This window comes from Erithacus rubecula (assembly GCF_903797595.1).
Source record: "Erithacus rubecula genome assembly, chromosome: 9".
NCBI classification, from domain to species: domain Eukaryota; kingdom Metazoa; phylum Chordata; class Aves; order Passeriformes; family Muscicapidae; genus Erithacus; species Erithacus rubecula.
In genome coordinates, this window is record NC_136660.1 from 26,052,357 (window position 1) to 26,064,117 (window position 11,761).

Below are 11,761 nucleotides of genomic sequence, written 5' to 3' on the forward strand. Positions count from 1 at the left end.
CCTGTTGAGATCAGGAGTTCAGGCAGGAAGAAATGTTTATTTTTTTCAAATGTTCTTGCAGGAAGACTCTTGCTTGTCTTCATTTTGAAGTGGGTTTTTTTGCTCTTCTGGGATGCACCTTCCTCTCTCCTCAAAAGATTCCTGTTTGCATTAGAGTAGCCCTGAAGACAAATGTGCCCCTGCTCTGGGAGAAGCCTTAGATTTTGGGAGATGGAAAAGCACCAAGGCTCCATGGAGCTGAGCCTGTCCTTGTGCCAACATCCATCATGGCACAGCCCAGCACTGCTGCTTCTCCATCAGCCCTGGAGGGACTGAGGAGCCTGAGAAGGATGAGGCACACAGCCTGTCTGAGCAAACAAGAATTGATATTTGAACATGCAAAAACGGGACGATTTTGCATACAAAGCCAGAAGCAGCACTGGAGATGCACAGCACCAGGGGAGTGGCTCCTCTGCAGAGCTCTGTGGGCTGGCAGGGCAGGGGGATCATGGCAATGGGGACATGAAAGGAGCCACAACACATCCAACATTTCCACAAACATCCTGGGGTCATGCTTGGTGTTCCAGGGACAAATTCCAATTTGGACAACTTGCCAAACACTGTCAAAAAGAAGAAACACCAAACTAACCATGTGTGCAAGTTCTTCCTGCAGTTCAGTGGGTAGTTTTTTGGGAGAGACCCCCAAGTGCCATGAAATATCACGATTTATTTGGTACAGCAGGTGGCAGACAGAAAAGCAAAGAGAAGGAACTAAATCCTCCAGGTCCTCAGCTGCAGAGGAAGAAGGTCAGCAAATTCCAGACAGCTTCAAGTGATGAAGCTGACACATTTTAGGGAATTAGCACTTGACTTCTGGAATTATAAACACAATTGAAAGGCAAGAGCCGGCTGCATTCCTTTCACTATCCTGCTAATACACAGTAAAAAGGTGAATTAATCTTGTTGATCTTGTTGCTCCTAGTTGACCTTGCCTTTTTTTTCTAAAGTGATCATTTTACTTGCTTGTTTAGATTTTTGAACCATATTAACCACCTACTTTTTTTTTTGGCAACAGGGAGATTTTGTTGCTTGCACAGAAGGCTAGCTGATTGCTGAAGTCCTTTATTTGGAAAGACTCAGCCTTAAAAAGCTGATGGTGTCAGTAAGAAAAAATTTGTATTTCTGTTTTTTTCTTTAACAACATGAGAGCATCCAATTTATCACTACAGAATTTATGTGATCTTGATTTTCACTCTGTCTTAAAAGATTCTGGCTTTTAAAATACAATGTAAATACTTGCTAGAGTATTTACAGCATAAAAGAGGTCAGACCTATGGCAGCACTAACAGATCAATGGACTTGAATAAAATCAGCAAAAAGTAGCACCAACACCTTTAGTATAAAAATAGCTAAGGAAAAACAAGGCTAGTGGTTTCCTTGCTCATTCAAGTCTTGACAAGTTGTGACACCCATAATTTTGTTTCAGAGACCATTTGTTCTTACAGCTGTAGCTGTGACAAAATATCTTTCATGCATCTCTCTACATCAGAGATCTAAAGCCCTCTGTAGGCAAAGATGCCTTTACAAGGAATTTCTTGGCTTTTGAAAAATTGAATACACTTTTCAGGAAACTAATATATCAGTTCAAACATTTTATGACACCTATGCAAATCTACTTAATCTAAAGAGAACATGAGTCCTCTACATGAAAAGTCATCACATCTAATCTGATTTTGATAATACTGTATATGTGTTTTAGGGTTTCCTGTTTGCTTGGCTAACATGGACTATTATTCTGCAACTTCCCATCTGTAGTTCTGGTTGCTTTTCTGACTTGATTTGGTAACAATATTTTAGAAATGCTGAGGTCTTTCCAATGCCTTAAATCCAAAACAAGGGTCATGGGAAAAGCTCTTATGCTTGATTGTAACCACAGCAAAGTGTAGCCTGGGCCAGAGATATTATCTTTGAATGATAAAGGAAGCAGATTAAACACATGGGACAGTCCAGAGACATTTACACATGAGGCAGGCCATTAATGGGCAATGAACTAATGACACATCTTCAGAAAATGCTTCCTCTGTGCCCAGAACCACTAACAAGATATGTAAGAGGCATAACACTCAGCCAGATATTAGGTACTGGGCTTGGGTGGCTTGTGTCCCAGGACAGCCAATTTAGTTGATGGAGCAGGATGAGCTGCTCCAGACAGCAGGTCAGAGCAGGTGCTGCAGAGGTGGCAGGGAGTGCCTCTCATCGTGTCACAGAGGAACTGCACCACAGCAGTTCAACATGTCAGACCTGACTGCGAAATTTTGTGATCTGCTTGGTGCAATCAGGGATAGAAATCATCTGTCTGTGCTATAAGATGTTGAACATATGAAGGCACACAGGCAGCCACCTCTGGAGCTGAGCTAAATGAGAATATAAGCAAATGAAAGGAGAAACAGAAACAGTAAAGCAAGAGAAAACAAGCCAAGATGCTACAAATGTAAACATTTCTCAATCCTTTAGTGATATTATTCATGTGTATATCCTGCACTAGTTCTGCTGCATTGTTCTGTTATTTAAAACCACACAGTTTTACAAAGAGTTTACAAAGAGTTTACAGAGTTTACAAAGAGCTTAAACAAACCCAGAAGAAAAATCTGATTCTTATTCTAAGCTGTGGGATAGAGCACACTGCAGAGATGCAGAGTCAGAGATGAGATGGGCAGTGCCTGTTAATGGCAAGAAATCCTGTACAACTTACAGCATGGTGCTCTAATTAACAAAGAATGTAGCAAAGACAGACATTCCAGGTCTATGCTTAATACCCCCTCAAGTAATTGCACTTCTGTAAAGGAATCTGCAAGGGCACAGTCCTATCCTGTGTGTGACTGGCTTTAACCTCCATTCATGGTTTCATCCTGATGGAGCTTTCCTCCTCATTTTGTACTCCTTGTGAATTTCTGAGCTCCAGCCAGAATCAGAACCAAAAATGAGGCACTGCAACTCTGAAGGAATTTCTGTCTGGGGACCCAGATATGGGAAATCTCATAAGAAAACATGCTGTGAAACTGCTGGACAGGTTTGGTGAACTTAAAAGATGAGGATAACCTGGACAAAACTTTGCCTTGGTGATTATTTGTACAATTAAGATGTAAACTATTAAATCTAGTTGGTCTGAATAATGTCTGTGCTTATATTCATGGCAATGGATCTGTAAAGCAAAACAGCTGGTACTGAGAACCAAATATCACTGGGCTTATTTTGGTTTTTATGTCATTTATGTCATTTTTTGATGCCAGATTTACATCAGACAGGTTCCCAAACCATTCCCATCTCCCAAAATTTCCCTGCCATAGGAACCAAAGTATAAGTGGAATTTGTTTCAAAAGCAAAGATTAAGAAGACTTGGTAATGTACAGGTGGCTGAAGGTACTTGGCAATGACATATCATATCTGAAAAATTAAAGTATGAAAGTGCTTTATAGATATTTATCATAGACATCATCTCCTAAATTAAAAAATATTCTTCTGAGTTTTTACTAAAAAATATTGGTGAAAATTTAATTTCTTTTTTTTTTTTTCAAGCAAAACATACCAAGGTATTTTGATTCTACTTATCTTGGCTCTTTGCATCATGCTTTTCTGATTCACTCAACCAGATTCCCAAATTTTAGCTCAGTGCTTTGCAAAAACAAGATCCATCTGGTGGATGCAGACAAAACCAAAAAAAGGATTAGCTTGTATGATATTTTTCTCCTTTTCATTCCCAATCTTGAGAAGGACCCAGAATGAAAGTCACAATAAGAAAAAAGGGCTCAGTTTTTATAGAAGTCATCACTTGACTGCACTAAGGCTGAGCTTAGTGGATGAAAAATAGTCAGGCATGAGAATTTGGTAGCCATGAAACCTGTAACTCCATGTGCTGGCCTTTCCACATACAACACCCTGACCAAAAAAGCAGTTTTTGCCTGCTGACATGAAGGAGTGGCACCATTACCTTCAGAATGACTGTGAAACAGGCAGGCATAAAACCTAGCAGTATAATATATATTATATACTGTCTTCAGAACAAAAAGAGCTCCCTCTGAACTCAGTGGTCATTTAGTATCTGCAGCACCACTGGGTACAGATAAAGGGTTTGGTTTCTCCCAGCCTGAATGCTCTGTGGCAAAAATGGGATGGGAGAGCATTGCCTTGCCAAGGAGTTTGCTATTCAAATGTGCTGCATGTAATTTTAGGCATTTGCATGAAATTTCTACATCCTCAAGGCTCAGGTTAGAAACACACACATCTGTCACAACCTGACATGTCCAATGAAAGAAGAAATAGAGTTGAAATCATTACAGGGTGGTTATTTCTAATGAGAGAACAAGTCAAAATACAAAGGAAGGAGACAGGAAAGGAAAGCATTCAGGGATTGTAAAGAGCATGTCAAAGCTGCAGTGTTAATAGTAAAAAACCAGCAAAAAGCTTTTTAATTTCATGTCTTTCATCTTCAAGTCTCAGCAGTTATATTTTCTTAAACCTGTGGTTTGTATGTTAGCTAAAGGTTAATGATCCTCATTTTTAGAGCCTCAAGGCAAAACTCATTGAGAATTTCCCATAGATGGCAACAACACCTAGAACAGATTTTTAATCATGGGAATTATCCAGAAGATTTTAAAAATCTAGGCCTGTTAATGCTTTATTCAAATTTCAGAGACCAGATGATGTTTTTTTTGCAAAACATCCTTTAGACTCTGCTGTTCAATCAGACTTGTAAGAAGAGCTTTTGGCTAGTAGCACCATACAGCTCAGCAGTATGCCTGCTTTGCTTTTGAAATTTTCTTGACTTGAGGATAATTTTAGGCAAAAAGCAAGAACCCAGTGTCCTGGATTCAGCTGGGATAGGGTTAAATTTCTTCCTGGTGTCTGCTCCAGTGCTGTGTTTTGGCTGTGAGAATGATGTTGATAACAAGGGGATTGTTGTTGCTGAGCAGCATTTACAGGACCTGCCAGTGTCTCCTGCCCTGCCAGTGAGGAGCCTGGGGGGACACAGGACAGCTGAGGGACATTCCAGCATGTGGCACCATGCTCAGCATGTAAACCAGGGGGAAAGCTGGCTGGGGGTGGATGCCAAGGAACTGACTGGCCATCAGCTGGTTGGTAATGAGCAATTGCATCACTTGTTTTTCTTGGGCTTTATTTCACCCTCTTCCTGGTTTTTTTCTTCTTAATTAAAATTATTTTTGTTATTATTATTGATAATAATATTATTAAATCATTAAATTGTTCCTATCTCAACCCTGCAGCTTTCTTACTTTTCTTATTCCCTCCCTGTCCAGTGGGGACTGGAGGAAGTGGAGTGAGCACACAGTGAGTGTGGTGCTTAGTTTTCAGCTTGGCTAAACCACAACCTTCAGGCTGCTGAGGACATCCAGATTTTTTCTATAGATCTGTTTGAGAGGCCATGTTGGTACTACTTTAACATAATGTCAGTAGTTAAAAGAGCAAATTTACTCTTCTAAAGATAACATTCTGCTTTACAGGTAGGGAATGTTCCAAACCACAGGCATCTTGCTGAAATTACAAAACCACCTTAATCAAGGTTAAACCCCTAAATTCCCACTGTGATCCAGCAGAGTCAATTAATGCCCTACTTTCAGTAGAACAAAAAATTGGAGAGGATCAAGAGTGAATAAAATATTTCCTCCTTTAAGCAAGGTTGAACACTTAGTTGAAACCTTGGTCAACTGAGGGCTGTGGCAAATGCTTAATTTAATAGCCTTCTATTAAGCAACAGAAAAAGCATCCCTGGCAAACTAACAAAACCCCAGACAGTGAAAACATCTCAAACTTAAATGAATAAGGAAACTTTTAACACTAGCTCTTTTTTTTTTCATTTCTCTTTGGGTACAGAGGAACTTTTTGTGATGCTGCTTCTTTGAATATCTTTCTATTAGTAATTAATTGCAGGAAACCTTAATTACCCTCCTGCAAGTCATCATTTTCCAAAATGAGCTAACAGAAGCTTCTTCCACTGATTTCTCTTATGAGTATGAATATGTTTTCTTGGAGACAAAATTAGACAAATAGCTAGAGAGGGAGGAAGGAAGAACAACAAAGATAAATGTGCTGCTTCTGCTTCTGCAGACCATGGCATGAAGTGTCTCTGTAAGTGAAACAAGGGCTGGTAAACATCCCTATCAGCTGCCTGGATAAACACACATCACTTACAGGTTATTTCAGACAGAGCTGCCTTCCTGGTCACAGGCTGAGCAGCACAACCAGAGATACTCTTCCTCAAAGCAGATTCTTGTATTCAGTAAAATGCACAGAAGGAAGAAAGGAAACAGTGTAAAGAATAGAAAGAGCACATATTCAGAGGTGGGGATCAGTGGGAAAATAAGAAATCCTTCAGGTGGAGAACATTATTTTTTTTTATGGCACACTTTATTTCTCCAACCTTCAGTAAAACCTTGACCAAAGGCTGACTGATAACTTTGGTGGGGGCTGTGGTCTCAAAGGCTTGCAAGAAAGGCAGAAAGGGTGGAGAAGGTTGTTATTTCTGTCCATTAGTAATGCTGGTTTCAGCACTAAATTAAAAAATCTCAGGTGTTTCTCCATCCTCTACTCTGCTCACATTTCTTTCTGATGTTTCTGTTTAGTTCAGGGGTTGACGTGGGTTTAATAGCAGAACCCATGTCAGATGGTAAAATCTGGTATCAACTGATTTAAACTTCATTATATCCACCTTTCCATATTTAAATTAAAGCTAAATTTATAAATAATTTGCTGTTGTTCCTTTTTTTATCTTGGCCAATATAAATTGCCTGTGCTTCACATGCAACTTTGAAAACACACACACTTGCTTTTGAAACTTGTACAAGAAGCTTCACTTTTTAATTTTCATGTCTTTATTTATGTTCTTTTTATGCTATAAAATAAAACCTTAAGTGATGCAAAGAATAATCTGCACAACCAGAGTTATTGATTTAGCTTCCAAAAAGGATTAATCACTGGATTTATATCCTGTCCTCCATTAATTTAACTAGTCTTCCATAGCCATAGTCTCCAGAGACAAGCCTATGTGAAGAAATATGTTCCCTGTTAATTCCATGTTGAAAGATCAATGAAGTGTCCCAGAACTTGGCTTTAAAGTTCATCTTACTCAGTTTTACAAAGGTTTCATTCCTTTACATGCCACAAGAGTATTTTATGTTGCAGTCCCCAGTGGCACGAGAGCAGATGTTGAATGGTACCTGAATCAGGCAGAGATTAAACAGCCTCAGCATCCACAGCAGTTCTGTTCTCAGGATCCTCTGCCACCCTTTCTGACTGATTAGAGGATGTCTGTGGGGTCCATGGCTGCCCTATTCATCCAAGCACTACAGCACAAAGGTTTGAAATGCACATTTCACCTGGCACAACAACAGCTGGACATAAACACCAGTGGCCTTTGTTAGTGCTGGAATCCTCCTGAGGACTCATGAGCATCATGAACTCTCATGACATTTATGGCTGCCTTGCCCTACTAACATTTCCAATTACAGGTTTAGAAGGCTAATTTATGAAAATCATGTTTGGAAATAGTGTAACTGAAGTTTTTTTACTAGTGATGGTGTTAGTGATGGATTAGATATAAAGAACATGACAGGGACTTATTCCACACACTAGCCAAGAAAAAAAAAAAAAAATTTAAATCAAGCAGGCAGTTCTCTGGAGTCATAGTTCAGACCTTTGAACTGACCAGAGACCTTGTGTTTCTCATGTCAGCTCCATGAAGTAGCATGGAAGGCTTCTCTGCAGTCCAAACCCAGATTTTGTTGCCACAAATTTCAGGAGGTTTAAAACTGAGAGCAGGGTGCAACTACAGCTGCCCACTTAGATTATCTGAAATCCACCAGAAACATTCAGCCTGAGGAGCCTAGTGAAGGCTCGAGTACTTCACTGTGGATTCAGTCTCATTAGATTTGTTTTCTTTACTCTTTTCTCTCTCCTTGCCCTTTGCACAGAAGTCCTTAAGTAGGATGTCAAAATAAACAATACCCAAGTGGGAGATAAACATTTGAATTTGTGATGTTAAAGTTAGTTTCAGATGGCTAAACTATCTCACAATGCCCCAGAATGCATCTCAATTCACATAGGGAAAAAATCTTACATAAAAATGAAATAACAACCTAAATCTACAGAGAACTGCTAAGTACTACCATATTGCAGATGATATTGTGGTCTTTAGGAAAGTTCCACAAAGGCCTCCAGACAAGTATAAGTAAGACAAGATATGAACATTAGGCTATTTTTGCAGAAGGCCAAGGTCATGTGAAAATGCTTTTCTATTTTTCTGGTTTTTGTGTTCTGTGAAAAATCAGCATTTCCCTCAGACATGTTACATTGCACACTGAGTTCCATAGCAGTAGCTTTGCACTGCATGAATGTGACACTTTTTGAAACTGCTGGAAGATTGGATAGAATTCAAAATAATGACAGATTCTGCTAAAAACAGACTGAATCAGAAACTTCAAACCAGATTTACTTTGCTCAGTTGGGAAGTTGGGACTTCGTCTCTTCTTTTTATTTTTTGCAAGGTCAAGATCAGCCCTTGAGGAGGACAACAAATTGGGCTGATGGAAGCATCATGTTCTGACCAGGCAGGAGAGATGATTTCTGCAGTGGAACTGGAGAATTTTTGGGAGATCACACTGACCCTGTAAAGTCAAGTGAGTCACACTCACTTGGAGAAGAGAGTCATTCTTATCAAGACCAAGAATAGTCTTGCCATATACATGAAAGCAAAGTCAGACAGAAAAGAAAATAATTGTTTTCACAAGCAAATTGCCAGCAGTCTGTACTGCTCCATAACATTTATAACATGACTAAGCTTATATTGCTATTGTGCATTTAAAAATTGCAAGGCAGTCACCAAGTCCCACTGAAACCAAAAGAAAAGGGATGTAGTTTTCACTTTACATGTCAAAACAGCCTGCAAACTGTAGTCTTTCCTTCCTTATTATTTATTCTGTTTGCTTTGGTTACCTCACAATACATGACCAGAATAAAACCTTAGAGAAAAAGCATTTCCTTACCTAAAGAAAACTTTCCAGATTTTGAAATATTTTTACCTTCCATAAAAGGACACAAAAGAAAAGACATGAAGATTTTCACAGAATGAAAATCTCCAGAAAACTACATCAAATTTTGCCTGGTTTTATACTTTGTTTTCCTTTTCACCAGAGGTGAAGCTACTTCTGCAAGTGACATTTTAAAACAAAAAAAGCAAAGCAAAAGACACTCCAGATTTTAAGAAAATCTCTGTTTTTTTAGTGTGTCAAAATCAAGCTTTGGATTTTTTCCACATCACCTTATTGAAAGCACTGAAAAATGAAATTGAAGGCCAGATGCTTAAAAAAAGATTGTCACAAAATGGGGTTTTTCACTTGAAAGCTGCAGAGAAATGAATATATCTTGACAGGTCAGTCAGAGAATGGTTTGAGTGCTGATGTGATTCCACTGCTAGAAAAGCTGATGCAAACCTCCCAGACTATTCTCCAAAACCACTGCTGATGTGCAGAGATGTTCCCTAATCTCCTGTTCACCAGGCTTCTACCAACTGGTTGCCTGTGCTGAATAAGGACTCAGTGACACAATAGAACCAATTCCAGAGTTACCTAACAAAATTTATCAAATTAATTTTCAAATGGAACATTGACCTCAGCATTTTACTGGTGCAGGTTAAATTTCAATACAATCAGTGGTTTTCAGTAGACAAATATCCTCAAATCCCAGCTCAACTCATTTAAACCTTTCAGTACTGCTGTCCTTTGAAGCAATATTCATTTGCTTTAGCTAAGCATTGTTCCACATCTTGATCAACTCAGTCTCAGTTGATTCATCTTTCTTATTACATGAGAATGTGAGCCTGAGAATGGGATCTAAATGAGGACAGTACTTTATTAATTCAGACATCAGCTGATGGGAAGGCAAAATAATTTTATTGCAGTCCCCTCAGCAGTGAAATACAAATGACTACAGCAGATGTTATCATGAAAGTTTAACTCTGATTTTCTGTTCCTGCTACTGGCCTATAATTTAACCTTTTAGCAGTGGTGTACTACCCTCACTTCTTTAACATCTTGACTGGGGACATGGGAGTTGTCCTCTAATCCTTGGTGTACAGTGACACTTACTACAAACATATTTCACAGCACTGAGAGTGAATTTGCTATGCAACCCCTTCTCCATGAGCAATTAATCCGAATTTTGGTTACCATTTGGACAAAAAGTTTATACATTACATGTTTTTGCCTGTCCACCCACAACTGACAGACTGGGTAATTTCAACCAAAATTATTATTTTGAAATCATAATGGAGGGAAAATACATTAAACTGGTTTGATTGCTAAGAGTCCTGCTCTTCATTTTTTGAATAATGATTTCCCTCCCCCCCCCAGTGTCTGTAGAGGTCATTTACATTTGGGAACAGAATAAGCTCTTTTCACTGTGTTTTGTCATCTGAAAAAGCTGTCCAAATTTGATCAAGCTATGAAAAAAATGCAATTTGCACACCATGTGTTCTATAGGAACTTCCTATTCTGTTATATCTTATTTTAACCTCCAAAGATTTATTCTAGAGATAATGCTCTGGTCCAGTCTCAGAGCTCTGCTCCCCACATATGGGACATGCTTAATCTAATGTACTGACAACTCTGTGGAATTTGCTTTGAAAAACAAGTTATGAAAGACACTGCACATTTATTTTAATACCATTGGTTTTGTATGAACTAAAAATTGACAGAAATTAATTTACTAAAAGATGTTGTTTATAAAATGTAGGTATTCCTGATGATCCTGTGTATTTTGCAGTTTTGGAAGTTAGAAAAAAAAATTGAAGAAAAATAATGGGTAAGAGTAATATGAAGCAACCCATTGCAATAGCAAATGAAACAACATTCACTGCAGGAAGAGTTCATGAGGAATGTAAGAGGTTTGTGACCCATAGTCATGGGACTGGTACCTCTGTGAAGCAAAATTAAGGTCCTTTATCAGGAAATGTCAAGATGAACACAAAAAATAAGGGAACCATCAGCATAAATAGATCTGTTCTAATACATTAATGATTCCAACTTAATTTCTCCTCTCCTCTGAGAGTGCCAAAATTCCATAGTTGCAGTTTCTGCATACATCTCTTCACTTGGCATATCTGGTAAATGTGCTCAGGCCAGGCTATGACACTTACAGACAAAATAGCTGCTTGATATCTTTTGCTTTGGAAACTGATCTTAAGCAAATCCCCCTGATCAAATAGAATTGAATTTCTTCAACAGCTATGCGCGCTCACCAGATGTGTTAATGCATTATTCCAGGAAAACAAGAAATACATGGGGAGAAAAAAAAAGATCAGGGACCAATTTGAAGGGAACACAATGAAGTTCATGCATGTAATGGAGAAGATGTCTCCCCAAGCCCCCAAAAGGTGTTCAAGATTTCCACATCTTGGTTCATTTTCTGAAATAAATCAGTTGTGAAACAGCCATGGGAGTGAAGGGTTTGCTGGGAGACATCTACAGAAAACTTACTAAGAGCTTAAGAAGAAAACATTTAATTCCAGGGAAAAACTGGGAATTCCTTCAGTTGCCCAGGTAAGGGGTTTCTTAACAACTGAAAGGAAATGCAAAGAAAGAGTACTCAATAAGTGGGGAAAAAAGAGATAAGTAGCATGAATATGAAAGCACTGCTTTGGCAATTGTAAATCCCATCTGGAGGAAAAACTAGCAAAGGATGTCCAGAGCAATAAGAGGGGATTAAACAGATA